The 14,795-nt window shown below is 32.9% G+C and overlaps 1 protein-coding gene and 1 long non-coding RNA gene across 6 annotated transcripts in view; one reads left to right on the top strand and one right to left on the bottom strand.

Annotated features, from left to right (window-relative positions):
• The window catches only part of LOC118191791 (fibroblast growth factor 16-like), a 125,638-nt gene that overhangs the window by 103,033 nt on the left and 7,810 nt on the right, over positions 1–14,795 (bottom strand). The gene's annotated exons all lie outside the window — the stretch shown is intronic.
• The window catches only part of LOC118191792 (uncharacterized), a 37,717-nt gene continuing 25,715 nt past the window's right edge, over positions 2,794–14,795 (top strand). The window contains exon 1 of the long non-coding RNA XR_004758667.2: positions 2,794–3,183. This is a non-coding gene — a long non-coding RNA (uncharacterized LOC118191792). The remainder of the gene's footprint in view (positions 3,184–14,795) is intronic.

Raw genomic sequence — 14,795 nt, 5'->3', positions numbered from 1 at the left:
CAGTGTTAATTACTGTGCAACTACATCACCATTCGTTAGATTACTGTTCGAGTATGAAATCCAGAGGAAAGTGATCATTCTGGTGGTTATTAATACACATACAAATTTTATTTCCAGTATAATACAATGTTTTACAGCCATTATTATTATTCACGCTCCTTCGGGATTAGGCTTAACATCTTTCTTCCAATGCTAATGTCAAGCTATCGAATAATTCCAGAGATAGGACTCTCGGAGCTCCAACCAACGGCGAGCGCCATGAATTCATAACTACCAATGGTTATTTATATTTTCAGAAATTCTGTCGATTTTAGAGGTGGTTGACATCAACTTATTTATTACACAAATATATTTTGTTTTGACGAAAGTTTCCATTAACTAGAATTAAGTTATGAATGCTTCGGATTAGACAGAAAAAACACATAAAAAACTACACTCATGTCCATAAATTAAGGATAATGCAAAATCAGGCAAAGGAAGAGTTAGAAGCAAAACAAATTTGACTTATTTGTAAAGCTTATTTATTAAACAAAAGGTAAAGAGCAAAAAAAGATGATTTATATTATTAAAAAAATTAGCGATTTTTTCTCCCTGGAGCAAATTACAAAGTAACGGTGTCGTTCAATGATGTTTTCTTGGTGGTAACGGGTACCTGAAGCTCTCCATATGAAAGTCCGTCGAGAATCAGACTGCAAGTTAAACCTGGACTCGTCGGAAAACATCCCACAAGCCCACTGTTGCGGTGTCCACAATGCATGCTCTCTACTCCAGGCTAACCGCAGGCGACAGTGAGTTGCAGTAAGTGGAACGCATCTGACAGGTCTACGAGCATATAGACCACTCTGCCCTAAGCATCTGTACACGGTCTGCCTTGAAATTGTCGTACGAGTGGCTGAAGAGAGCTGACGAGACAGGTCTGAGGCTGTGCTCCGGCCTGTTTCTTTTGGCAGTAACTGCCAAATACCGGTCTTCATTCGGCGTTGTAACTCTGGGGCGACCTGTGCTGTAACGTCTACTCACATTACCATCATCTTGGAATCGTTGCCAAAGCCTGGAGAGGACACTCTGGGCAATTCCAAGTTCGTCTGATACTTCCAGTTGGGTACGCCCACATTCCAGACGGCCGATAATTCTACCACGTAAAAAATCATCCAAATGCATCCTTTGTGTCATAACTATTCGGTTATTGCACTAAAATGCATATAAAGCGCCTGCGAACAATTTTACTTCTTTGCCTGTATTCCTTATATATCACTCTCTTACACTCTCGTCATTGTGACGTACCATCGGTGTCATCTGGTTACTTCTTGAAATTTGCATATGATTCTTGAAGATGTGTGTAGTGATTTTACAGGTGATGTATTTATTTTAGAGTTTGATTTCCGCGTGACTCCGAATTATCCTTAATTTATGGATATGAGTGTAATAATAAGCGTATAACCAGATTACGTTTAGCTCGGTGTCAGTTTTATACTCAGACAATCAGTTTTTATGGAAGTTCATATCTCTATAAATACGATATTTTAATGAATTATGCTTCATCAGGTAAATATCTTTCTACCATCTGTTCGGTAGTGTTTTTTTCAAGACAGACGAAACCATTATCCTATGGCCATGTGCACGGAATTTCCTCAACAGCTTTGCAGTCCTAGTGAGAGTAACACACTCATCGATGACTGCACAGCTGTTGGAACCCTTTTTCCTGAGGATAGAGCCATGCTATCGAAATTCATCTGCTTCCTTTTGGGGTAAGTGTTTTTCCATCTTAATTTGTATGATTTGGTTTTTGAGTTCCTAGGTCAAGAAAGGGAGTCATCTTTTGTTATAAATCGGACTCATTGATCCCCCCCGTACTCTTCCCTTGAAAAGGGAAGAGTACGGGGGGACCAAGGGTTTTCGATTTGGATGTGTGCCGTGAGACGAAATGTGCTCACATTGAACACTTGTAGGCTTGTAGGTATAACTGATCGAGTTCCTCCTTTTTTAATATATTAATTATAATTTTAAGTTTTACGTAATAAACACTAAAAAGCGTTAAAACCCTGATATTCATTTAGAAACACCCTGTATATTCATGCCTATTTGGAATAGCAGTACAAAGTTCATGTTAAATATATTTACAAAATCTTGGAGCACACAGAGACATATCCTGACGTGGGACAATGTGCAGGTCTGTCCGGCACAATCCATGATGCCTAGTCACTTGAACTTAACCTAATATTCATGAATACTCAAAGGATATGTCAGATCTATCTTTTGATTCGACAAGCATGCAACTGTTGCATATAACACTCGGCCTGAAAAATTCTTTATAAGTGGATATCTAATAAAGCCCATTTTTAAAACAGATTCGAAATTACGAGTTTATACATAGTTAACTATTTAATAGGCATTTTCCAGATAAATATACAAAATTAAGCCAGCTACAGAAGGGCTGGAATCAGTCCACTCAGCCAGTTTCCCATTGTTGAAGAGAAATTTCTGTATCGATAAAATTAAAGATGATAAATCATTTCATAATGCTTTGTTTGCTGGAGTTAATAGTACTGATGATTGCGATATAAAATATAAATGAGCAGCTAGGCCATAAAACAAAAGAATAAATTAGGTTAGTTAAAAGAGTTCATTTTATTTTTGTTTTCCTCGAGGAAAATAATCTGCAGTTACTTCTATCTACATCTAGGATAATTGCTAATGATAAGAAAGATAACTGGTGTTTTGCTTACATTTTCAATGACATACCTGAAATTCTTTAATGAAATGTATCAAAACATCCTTTACGCATTTATTTCTTGGATGCAAAAAGAAAATTAATTCAAATTTCTGGAAAAATAATTACTGAGTTTATTACTGAAATTACTGCTATTAAAAATATGAATTAAAGACACCAGTTGTATTTAAACATTTTGATTGGCTTTTCATACGCCACTGCTGAATGTTATTGCAGCAAGGACTTTAGATTAGTAGGTTTGAGAAGTAGTCTTCGATAAAGAACAGACATTGTTATCATAGTTCTACGTCTATTTGATTTTGATTGTAAGTATTTTCCGTTGACCTGCGATAAGAAATTCCAAGTTCACAGAGACTAGTATCAGGAAAAATATCAAAACATCCATTACCTACGATTCTCACATTTTTGAGGACTTCAGATTGAGAAATTCTCTGAGAAAAGCAATTGAGCAAGTAAACTTTTCTTTTTATTCATTTATTTCCTTTTCAAATACATGGAATGTTCTTTTTAAATTGCTGTTTTGGATTTTAAGATATAAGAACTAAAGATAAAAAGAAACTTTCCTTTAATCTTCTTAAACAACACCAAATAAATAAATACCTTTCATGTTCTATAAAAATTTACCACGATCAAGAACTCGTGTTGCTTTTTTTAAACATCCATCCTTCCATATTTTTAATACTGAATATTAATTACATCAAAATAAATTTTTTATTTGCGTTTCAATTCTATAAATTCTACTATTTCAGTGTTTTATGAATTTTGTTGTGATATATAATTGTTACTATGCGATCTGATATACTTTCTTTCTTTTACTGCAGTAACAACCAGGTTGTCTTATTTTAAAAGTATTAATTATGAACTTCACTTAAAACTATGATTAAATGTAAAATTGCCATCAATATTAATAATCAGTAATTTGAAAACCGCAGGAAAATATGAAGAACTAAAATAATGATTATCATTGTCGGTTTTCTTTCTGTCATACTGTATTGCGATAAATTTTTATATTATAACTAATTTTTTCCTTCAGAAAAATCTCTTAAATGTAGCAGCACGTCTGTCTTAAATCATTCAGTCTCTTCATCTAACCGACAGCACCAGCGCCCATCACTGGACAAAACAGCCTCCGTAGTTTACTCTGTAGTCTATATTTTGATATCTGTAACTACAGAGATAAGTAATTTTCAATCTGCTATGGGCTTTGCGGATTTTTTTCTTATATAAAGAGAGTACTAATTGGTTTCCCTTAAAAGTATTCTACAAAGGCATTTTCCTGTTTTAAATAAATATGATAGTTTTCGCATGCTTTGTCTTAACAACTGAACTTTTTAACTTCTTACTAAATGCTAAGCAGACTTACTTTGTCGTTTGCGAATTGTCAGCCGGAAAATCCTTTCTTTCAAAAATTCATTTCTAAAATTCTCGGAAAGTTTACAGCTGGATGTGCACAAAACATGATACAAATTAAAAGCCTCTAATTATTGCAGACTACAGAGAATAGACTATGTACAATTAATTATAACGGGGTTTAAACATCCTAAACTCCAGTGGCAAATGCGTGCTTTGAACTTTACTGACTGCAAAGAGTAATTTAAATTTCGTTTACTTCCAGGATAGCTAAACTAATTAACCAGCTTAAGGGATTAATGATATGCAAACGATATAAGCTGCTTAATAAATCAAAGAAAACAGCAACTATACATTAATAATCGTTTTTACGTTCTTTCTTTATTCTTTCTGGTTCTTTGCTAATTTTTATGTTTTTGGAGTGAACGAATGAAAGAGTCATTTGAAAACTAATTGAAACTTTTAATTGTGATAAAAATAAGATAGAACCTTAACGGATTTTATATGTGATTTATGGAAACGTGTCGATCAATAGTGCCAAGCTTTCAGCTAAACTGCGACGTCATTTTGATAGAAATCACTGCCAGTTAAAAAATAAACTGTGCCTTCGAAAGGAAATGCACCGAGTGAGTTCTCAAGTGCATTTTAGTTTTCACAGCAAACTATGAGAGTACTTACTAAAATCAAAAAATAAAAAGTATTGAAAACTTTCCATCTAATCAATTTCCATACAGCTCGAGCTGTTGAAGTTCATACCATTGTAGAACATCATATTAAACCTTCTACAATCGATATTGTCAAATATTCGCTTGACACAAAATACTGTTAAGATAGCTGTCAACTAATAACGTCAATTAATAACTTGTCAATTAATGACAATTAATGATACACTTGATACTTGTCAATTAATAACGTCAATAGATGAATCAGTGATATTGTTGACTGTGTGAAAGAGAAATTTATCAATACATCAGATATATCAATACACGCTCCAAACGGATGAATCAACTGACGTCACTGGGTTGCTGTTTTAATAGTTTTTTTTTATATATATATATATATATATATATATATATATATATATATTTACTCAAAAATCTATGAGGAGGAACTTCTTCTGCTTGCAGACCACTACTAAGCAACACATAAGGTGTAAAGATTATGTTAATTTTATTAACAGTTAAATTTTGAGTTAAACTTCCTTTCCTATCGCTTCTTAATTTCAACTTACCACTTCCGGCTAGAACGTAGTTTTAGAAACACGTTTGAATGCAAATGAGGAAGAGCGGTGGAAGTTCTACTGTTTTAGTTAGAGAGAACCAGAGATTCTGGTTATCACGCGCCCACCTTTTTAGGCTACTCTCTCTTTAAGCTGTAATTACACTCGGCCGTACTTTAGCTCATTGATAGCTTCGCAGTCAATTAGCGTTAAGGGGCTAACTCCGTTAGAAGTTTGATAGCTTCGGCTTTATCTCTTTAGTTAAAATTAGTTTAGTTTAGTTCTTAGCTTTTTAAGTTCATGCCCGAGTGTCGGCTTTATTGTACCACTCCAAGACGGAGTTGTACAATATACTTGTTGTTTTCTACCCCACGAACTCAAGCAATTATTCGCTTACTAGTTCTTAGATTCTTCACATTCAACTGTAACTTAGAAGTACACAGTACAGAATCTTTACAAGGGAGTGAAATATTTAATCTCCTGGATGAATTCCAATCACAAAATGTAATGTCCAGAAAAAAAAACTGTTCAGATATGTGTCCTGGGGACGCAAAGGCAACGATAGTTCACAATTCTGGAGCCACTGTCAAGATGAAAGATACGCAATGAAATTTTGCAGCAGGCACTGTATTCTCCATAGACACAGTCTAGACCGGAAATAAACATCTTCTAAGCTTATGATAGTGTTCAATGATAGCAAAAATGCAATAAATTATATAAAATCGGAACCTCTTAAAAACAAGCTCTTCAAATTAATATATGAAAATATGAGAAGCCCTTAGGAACTACTGCACGCTGGACTAAAGTGACTGCAACCTTTTTGTTGGACCATAAGACTGTACTGACGTCGATTTTAAACCTAAATAAAGATTAAATCTACAAACTGACATGCCTGGCGGACACTTTTAGAAAATGAACTAAATAAATCAATCCTTGGAAGAGAAAATTGCAGTTTTTGAGATAAACGCTTGAGTGCCGAGTGCCTTCTTTTAAGATGTGTATTAACTGCAGTACGCTGGAAAGTAAGATATTGCTTGCTTCCCTCTCACGAAATGTCACTTGAATAAAAATAGCATCAAGATTCAAGAACAGAGCAGAGAATCCATGCCATTTCAAAGTTTTGAAAAATACATTCGAACATTATTTTCCGACAGCTCAGAGTTAGGCTACTGAATGTATTCACAGTAAATACAAAACCACACAACTAAAATTCAGCGAAATAAGAAGTTATAGATTTGACATCGCACATCAAACTAAAAATCGCTGTACAAAATCGAAATCTACTAGGGATTTGGCTGCAACGTTTACGAGATGAATTCAAAATCTTGTTTGAGAAATTGAAATTAGTAGTTTGAAGCGTTTCTATACTACATGCCTCCGTAAAACGGGTCTTTCTTCGCTTGTACAAGTATCAAAATAAAGTATCGGATCCCCCTAAACGTAGAAACATTTCGCTCCTAATTATCACCAGCTGAAAATAAAATAAGGAAATCAAGTACAAAAAATGCAGCCACAGGTGTGCCATTAAACATTTAAGTAATATTTTCTGCTATATAATTTACGCCTACTGTTGCATTATAGCGCAGTAAAATTAAACTGGAATTGTCTTTTATAATGAATAATAAATTTCCGAATAACAGTTTATAGAGGAATATGTATTTGAATTGACTAGCTGTAATATTTAAATTAGAGGAACTGAGTCTATTGTCTGGACGTTCTTGTTATTGCTCTCAAAAATAATGTCAACTCTGCTGTAACGCAAATGGTTTTATTTATTGAACTTTGAAAAAAAAATCTATGCACGGCTAAGTTTTGATAATATCGAGATTTTCTGGTTAAATTCTAAATTTTTAAAACAATTTTAATTTTTAAAAATCTCTTTATTTTACGTTCTCTTATTATCTGTAACCCTTCTCACCCCGTAACACTACTTCTAAATAGCATTACCTCGTAAGACATAGGGTAATTCTAAGCGTCTCCGCTATAAAAATTAATAGTACGAAAGGCTCCGCGAGTCAATCAGAGTGATCTTCCCAGTGGCTCTTGTAGCTCCTGATTGTCATTATCAACGATCACGATACCAGTGCCCTTAAGAACAAAAGAACAATTGGTAAGCGTTTCGCAGAACGGGGGTCTGAGCTTACGACGCCCGATGCACCGACTACTTTTTACGTGTTTACATCGAGAAGTACGGTTGAAGTAGTGCTGAGGTCATTCGATTTGCAATCTAACTTGACTGAAGCAGAATTGTCTTCGATGTGTTCTGCTTCGAACTGAGCCACGACGGCCAACGAAAACCTATCTAGAGACGTCCGTAGTTGTGAGATAGCCTGACAACAGGAACATGTGGTCTGTGTTGTCATTTCATTTGACAGTTGGACCACTTTACTTGTCTTTAGGATGTCGTTCACGACGCCTTTAGGATGCGTCGGTATATCGATGGTATTCTACACACTCTTGTGTTTGCCTTCCTTTCGATACATCTCGGGTCTGCATGCCTAGTCTGCTAAATCACTAGATTTCTCCCAAATAAAAGCATATTTGAGGTCTGATGAGTAGGCACCCCTCGGACCATCCGGATATCTCCGATCTAACTCGATATTTGGAGATGAATTGGCAAGATATCTCACAAGAAGTCTACAAGTCAATGCGAAGCCAGACAATTACTTGCACAAGAAGAGATCAACGCCTAGTCAAAAGAGATCAACGTCTAGTCGATTTATTCGCAATGTTTAGGTAGTTGTACCTCTGATCAAAGTATTCAATTCCTCTGAAATTTTAGATGTATCTTTTTTCATACATGTACGTAACATCTACCCAGTTTTGTTCCAATCAGATATCCCCTTCTTGGTGCATCATTTTTTAAAACTTTATTCTAAGATTAATCACCTAAGATCTACATAAGGACGCATGTATTGAGCAGTCAACTTCGAAGTAAATGGGACCAATTACATGAATATCAGAAATTGACAAGAACTTCCTTGGCGTCACTTGAACATTGGTTTGTAATACCTTATTTTCTGTGCAGATAGGGAAATGAAAAAAAAAATGAGTGCTAATAATTTAAAAATGTAATGAAGCATAAAAATAGTGCTATATTTTAACCCAAAGCTTATAAACTGAACTTCGCTGGGAAAGGATAATAATTTATGATTAAAAAATTATCATTAACTGATATTACGTTTCAGCCATGAATTTTCATAAAAAGAATTTTACTTCTAAAGTGAAAGTTGGAAATATAACTTCTTGACTTACTTTGTACATAGCATAGTTTAATGCGATATCGTAATTAAACAGTTTCTGGTCACAGTTTCATGGTCTCAATCAAGTTAGAGAGTCGCCGTCTTAAAAAATAATATCAGCGCTTATTTACGCTGTCAGAAGCATTGATCACTTTTGAATAGTCCCCAACAAAAGAGTTAAAGTTAAGTTATGTAAATATGGGAAAGCTATCTGTCCAAGAGGAAAGATGCTTTTATCGAGGTTCGCCGAACGTGGACGTTTTCGCAGTTTTCCGCATATGTAAACACGCATACGAGTCAGTTTCCCTTAGAAAGTCCTCCAAGAAGGCATTTTCCCCTTATCATATAGCCTTCGCATGTATTGCTATAATCTATTAAAAAAACAAACAGTTTTCCAAATTTCTATCAAACGTATGGTACACTTAAAACTGATAGCTCTCGTGCGTGCTTGTATATGTGTTTTTTTCACATAGATATTCAAATCAAACGCAGAACCGTTTTCTGTAGTAAAATTTTATTTATTAAAATCATTACTTTTTATTATTATTACTGATATTATGGTAAATTAGAAGAACTACAGTATTACGATTAATTTGTGGAATGAAATGCGTATTCGGCCTAAACGAAATTTTAAATTCTATGTAAAATAATTTGCATTAACTAAATTAATTTTCATCTGATACAGTTAACTTGATATGGTGCATAATTTTGCAATATTTTTTTTTAAATAGAAGAAAAGAAAATTTTAGGAAAATATGCACATCAAAAATAAATATTGGCTATATAAAGATATTTTCGTTTCCTAAATTTCACAATTCCGCTTTTTAGGAAAATTTTTCTTAAATTAAATATTATAGCTAATCTATTGCTCTGTTATATATGTCAGGTTCTCTCAGTTTATCGGTAGAAAACTGAAGAAAATAAATTAAATTAACTTTTGCTCTTAATGTTAGACGCTTCAAGTGTGATTAAGTAAGATATGTTCTCTGTTACTATATATATCACTCATATTTCACTCAAACACTAATTCCGCGGCAGATGTTTCAGCATCTTTTCTCGAAATTATCGTAATCGACATCAAAATGAATCATAGAGACAAAAAAAGAAACAGGAACAGTAATAAATTCAAATGTAATATTTCATATCTTTGTGCAGCAAAGCTATGACTCAGCATGATGTTTTGTTTCTACTAACAAGCCATGTAAAGAACTGTAGAATATCTTCATCCATTGTGTTATGTAAAAGAATACGATCAGTGATACAACGTTTTAAATGTAAATTGTCTTACTTTTATGGAAATAAAGAAGAAACTCCTTTATTTGAAATATTCATTCGTGAAGTACAAATTTTCAAATTACATAGGTTTAATATGGGCACTTGCATTCAACTAACAATAAATAGTGTGCTAGATATTTTATTCAACTTATCTTACGCTAGTGTATTATGCTAGTAGATAAAAGTAAATAACTGCTTAATTACAAAATTTATAAGAAGTTAAAATTCCCAAATCAACAGGCATTTTAATCAAAGGAATTTGAAATAATTTCATTACTTCTTTTTGCTCGGCATATTTTTCAAAGGCTGTAGAGTTTATTTAGATTCTTCGACACAGTAAAAATCAACTATGCCCTCACCAAGATTACGTTGGTAATTTTTACAGGTACATTTACATAATCGATTACGACAAAGCCACCCCCCCAAAAAAAGCAAGGTCTGCTTATTTAAGATTAGGGATACCTTCGTGGAGGATTTTCTAAAAGAATCTAACTCTTACTAAGAGAACTACTGATGAAGGCAGAGTTGGGCATAATTCAGTTACAATGTACTTAAAAATACAAGTAATTCAATCGCAATGTAATTTATTAATAATTGAATTACAATGTAATTGCAATTACAATCAAAACAATTACATTGTAATTTGAAATCCTTCAACTACAATGTCATAATAATAATTAATAATAGTCCAATCACAATGTAATTGCAATTATAATTAATTGAATTACAATATAATTGTATTATAAATCGTTGATTCAATTACAATGCTATTACAATTACAATTAATTCAATTGCAAAGTAACTTTATTAATTGTACAGTTACAACATAATTGTAATTGCATAATTTGTAATTACAATTGCATTACAATTACATCTACAATAAAATTACAGCTGCAATTATAATTATACTGTATGTGTACAACACTCTGCACAAAAAAAGTGGGGGGTCAGTTCTATATCTCTCGTTCTACAGGGCCGATTGACGAAATTTAAATTCGCGTTTTTCATGTCTCCAAAGCTAGATTTATAAAGAGCATTGTTCTAAACACAAAATCGTATGAAAGTTTGACATTTTGACACAAAATCAGACTTTTTCTGAAATGACATACCGATTTTTTTTGCGTGTTCCGATTCTGCGACTCAAATTAGATCTAAATATTAAATTTTGTAAAATTTGCTTAGAAATTTACCAATAGATTTAAAAATTTATCTTCGCGCAATTTTTCTGCAGTTTGCGCCAAGAATAATTCACTTGGCGAAATTCTTAATTTATGGTAACATTTTCCCCTTATCCTTTCATTGTGCACGACCGGATGAAACGGTACTTCGTTCATTCTTTCAAGTATTAATTTTAAGAAAGTGCGTAAACCGCAGTTAGCGTTATTATCGTTTATAACAAATATGAAACATTTCAAAACGCGCCATATAAATTCATGCATATCTTGGGAAATTTTGAATAAAAACTCTAATATTTTCTAGGTATGCCTAGATATACAACTACTTTTTAAGGTGATGGAAGAAAATTTTATAGGTTAAATTTTCGTAAAGTTTGTAAAAATTACTTAAATATATAAATTAAAAAACTAAATCAGAAAATGTCTGCGAATTTTATTTGGATTGAAATTAAATTTGGAACTGTGAAAGAGGGAATCAAATAAGTGTAATAAAAAAAAAATATTAATAACTATATACCAAATTCAATTAACGTCGAAGAACTAAAATTTTGAGAGTTCATTTTTTAAAAACTAATCATGCGATTTTTATGAAACTTGGCACCATAATCTGAGTCTAGAATCGAAATATGAAAATAAAATGAGTATGTTATTTTAGAAAACGTCCGATTTTGTGTCAAAGTACCTAAATTAGAACAATGTTGTATATAAATCTGATATATATATCTTAAGTCGCTCTTTGAAGACATGAAAAACGGAAGCTAAATTTTATCAATCGGCTCAGTGGAACGAGAGATACAGAACTGTCTCATTTTTTTTTTTTTTCTGTGCAACAGTATACACTGCCGCCTAGTCGGTATAGTGGTTAGGGAAACTGACAGCGATACCGAAGGGCCTGGGTTCGAATCCTGGAGAAGGCATGATTGTAACTGTCCGTCCCTTCATAGTTAAGGCGATGGTGGCCCACCTATTAGGTGCCTCCATAATAAAGAGACCACCACATCTGGCCTTTTAATAGATTAATGGACTGGGTTACATTTGTAATTGTTCACAATCTGCCATTGGAAAAAAAATAGTATACATTAACTAGAATTTCAGTGTAATTAAAAATAATGTTTTTGATAACAGTGGTTTATTACACCTTAAGGGACACGCATTGTTTTTACTTATACATAAACTATCGTCCTAGAGAAAACAAAACCCGCAGACACATAACAACTCTGAAACTGATGGACAAAATGAAAGTAAATAATGTAGAAGCAGCTTTCCGGAAGTGCTGTCAGTGCACGAAGTATAATATTTTAATTAATCTTTCATGTTCTCTCGCCTATAATAGTTTCTCAAAATCTTGTCATTCAGAAAAAATTAAGATCTTTAACTTATCTTTAAATTTTAAGCTATATTTTATTAACTGAACAAAGTTAGGGATTCACGCTGAACTGACCAATCAACTTGTACTTTTCCTTAACAATTGTACACGTATTTATTTTGTTCTAAATATTTCCTGCAAAAGCAATATTCTTGCAGCAAAACTTACTTTAATTATTTATTGCGAATATGCTTTGTGTTTAATAAAGGCCTCATTCATAGCTAATACCATTACCAGAAGTTGCAATTCACACATTATTTAAACAGGATAGTCTCAGATAGAAAATAATTCTGTTTTTTCTGTTTTTCTGCCTGCAGCTGTCATCTTCAGATACTTATTTTTAATAGTAGTATTATACTTGTTTTTTTTCTATCTGAAGCTATGAAAACTAATTTGGGCCAGTGCATCCACCAGTAAAAAAATATGTTTTAACTATTTATTGAAAATATGGATTATGTGTAACAAAATCCTATTTCATAGTTAATGCCATTACCATTACTGTAAGCTGAACTTCTATTATGCAGAATTATGCAGAATGGGTTTGGATTTAAAATGATTCCATTTTTTTCCCTGCAATTGCCATTTTTAAACACTTCTTTTTAATAATATTATGCTTGTTTAATTCTACCTGAAGCTATGGAAAATAGTTCGGGCAAGTACATCCACGTGTATAAAAATAATATATTTTAAGTATTTATTTAAAACATGAGTTATATTTAACAAAAGCCTATTTCATATAGTTACTATCATTACTTCAAAGTTGGAATTGGCACAATAATGATGCAGGATGGCCTCGGATAGAATGCAAAGCAAGTTTTCCGCATTCAACGCGTACCATCGGCGAAGCGGTAAGATTGCCTACATTAATTATCTTGACTCTGGTTTAAATATCGGCAAACGTGCTCGCTGGATAGGCTTTTTTAAAGTTTTTTCTCACTGTAATGTGAAAAAACAGCCAGTTTACTTTACAAAGTAATCCACAAAGTAACTCTTTCACAAGCACACAAAGGCACGTAAGTTCTAGCAGATTAGGTTATGTGGATTATGGCAAAGCACACAGACAGTCTTTGTGTGCTTTGCCATAATCCACATAACCTAATCTGCTAGAACAGTCATCTATAGACACTAAAATATGCTTCTTTATTCTTAAAATAGAAGAGAAACATGCCGAAGTGAAACATAAAATTAGCAAAGCAACCTTTTGTTTGGAGTAGGTTTAGTCAAAAATTCAATCGTCTTCGGGGGCAAACAGGTATAGCTTCCTCTTCACCAAAAGCATAGAAATTTCCAAGACTGAGTTCTGTATTTTTACCTAAAACTCTGGAAAACAGATCTTACAGGTGTAATCACTTTTAAGGAAATAATATTTTTAATATTAATTTATTTTATGCGTAGTATTTAACAAAGGAGTAATTAATAATTTATGCTGCTATTACAAACTACAGCACACGCAGAACTTACGTAAGATGATTCCAGATGGACCATACTAATAATTTTCTTACATGCGATTATCACGATGTATTATTTAACAACTCGCTATCCAAAATAGAGAACTATTTCGAGTCTAGGGTCGTTTACTGTAATTTTCAATTACGATCACGATTCCACTAGAATATGCAACAGAAATTATCAGGAAAAATCCCTTTTCTGCTTAAATAATCGTAATTACTAACTACAATTACAACTACAGTTACATTGTAATTGTAATTAGATTAAAATTGCAATTACACTGTACAGTCATTAGTGTTTCTTTTCTTTTTCTTTTTTTTTAAAGCATGGAATATGAAAAATATGCAATGTCCTCTCCGGAACTCGAACCTTATATATCCCCCCTTTTAAAGGGCGACTGGCCGTTAGGGAACTCGATCGCCAAATCCTGGTATTGACGAATTATCGTCCAATATTTTTTTGTTCGGCCGCCACTGCAGAGTCATTACCATTTATTTTATTTTATTTTATTTTGAGCAGGAGATATGAAAAATGTGCACTGCCCTCGCCGAGACTCGAACTTGGAACTCTTGAATACACGCCGAGTGTGCTACCGTTACACAACGAAGCCATGCTGGAAGCAGGTAGAAAATACATTATAACATTTTAATTGTAATTAAATTATACAATTACTTCGTAATTACAATTGTAGTGTAATTACAAGTACATTTTAATTGTAAACAGATTTCACTGTTGCTACGTAATCATAATTAGATTATACAATTATTTTGTAATTACAATTACAATGTAATAGAAATTACATTACAATGTAATAGAAATTACATTGTAATTGTAATAAGATTTAAAAATTACAAGGTAATTAAAATTACATTAGAACTGCAATTGCATTGTAATTATAATTACAAAATGTGATGCGGACACCACATGACTTCCTTTTACGGCCTATTAAATTACACACATTTTTAATGCATTTTGTTTAAATTTATTT

This window comes from Stegodyphus dumicola, chromosome 6, assembly GCF_044657685.1.
Source record: "Stegodyphus dumicola isolate Sdum_Otavi_A_Nest chromosome 6, ASM4465768v1".
Taxonomy (NCBI): Eukaryota; Metazoa; Arthropoda; class Arachnida; order Araneae; family Eresidae; genus Stegodyphus; species Stegodyphus dumicola.
The sequence above is the reverse complement of the archived record's forward strand: the minus strand, read 5'-3'. Positions and strand labels throughout refer to the sequence as shown.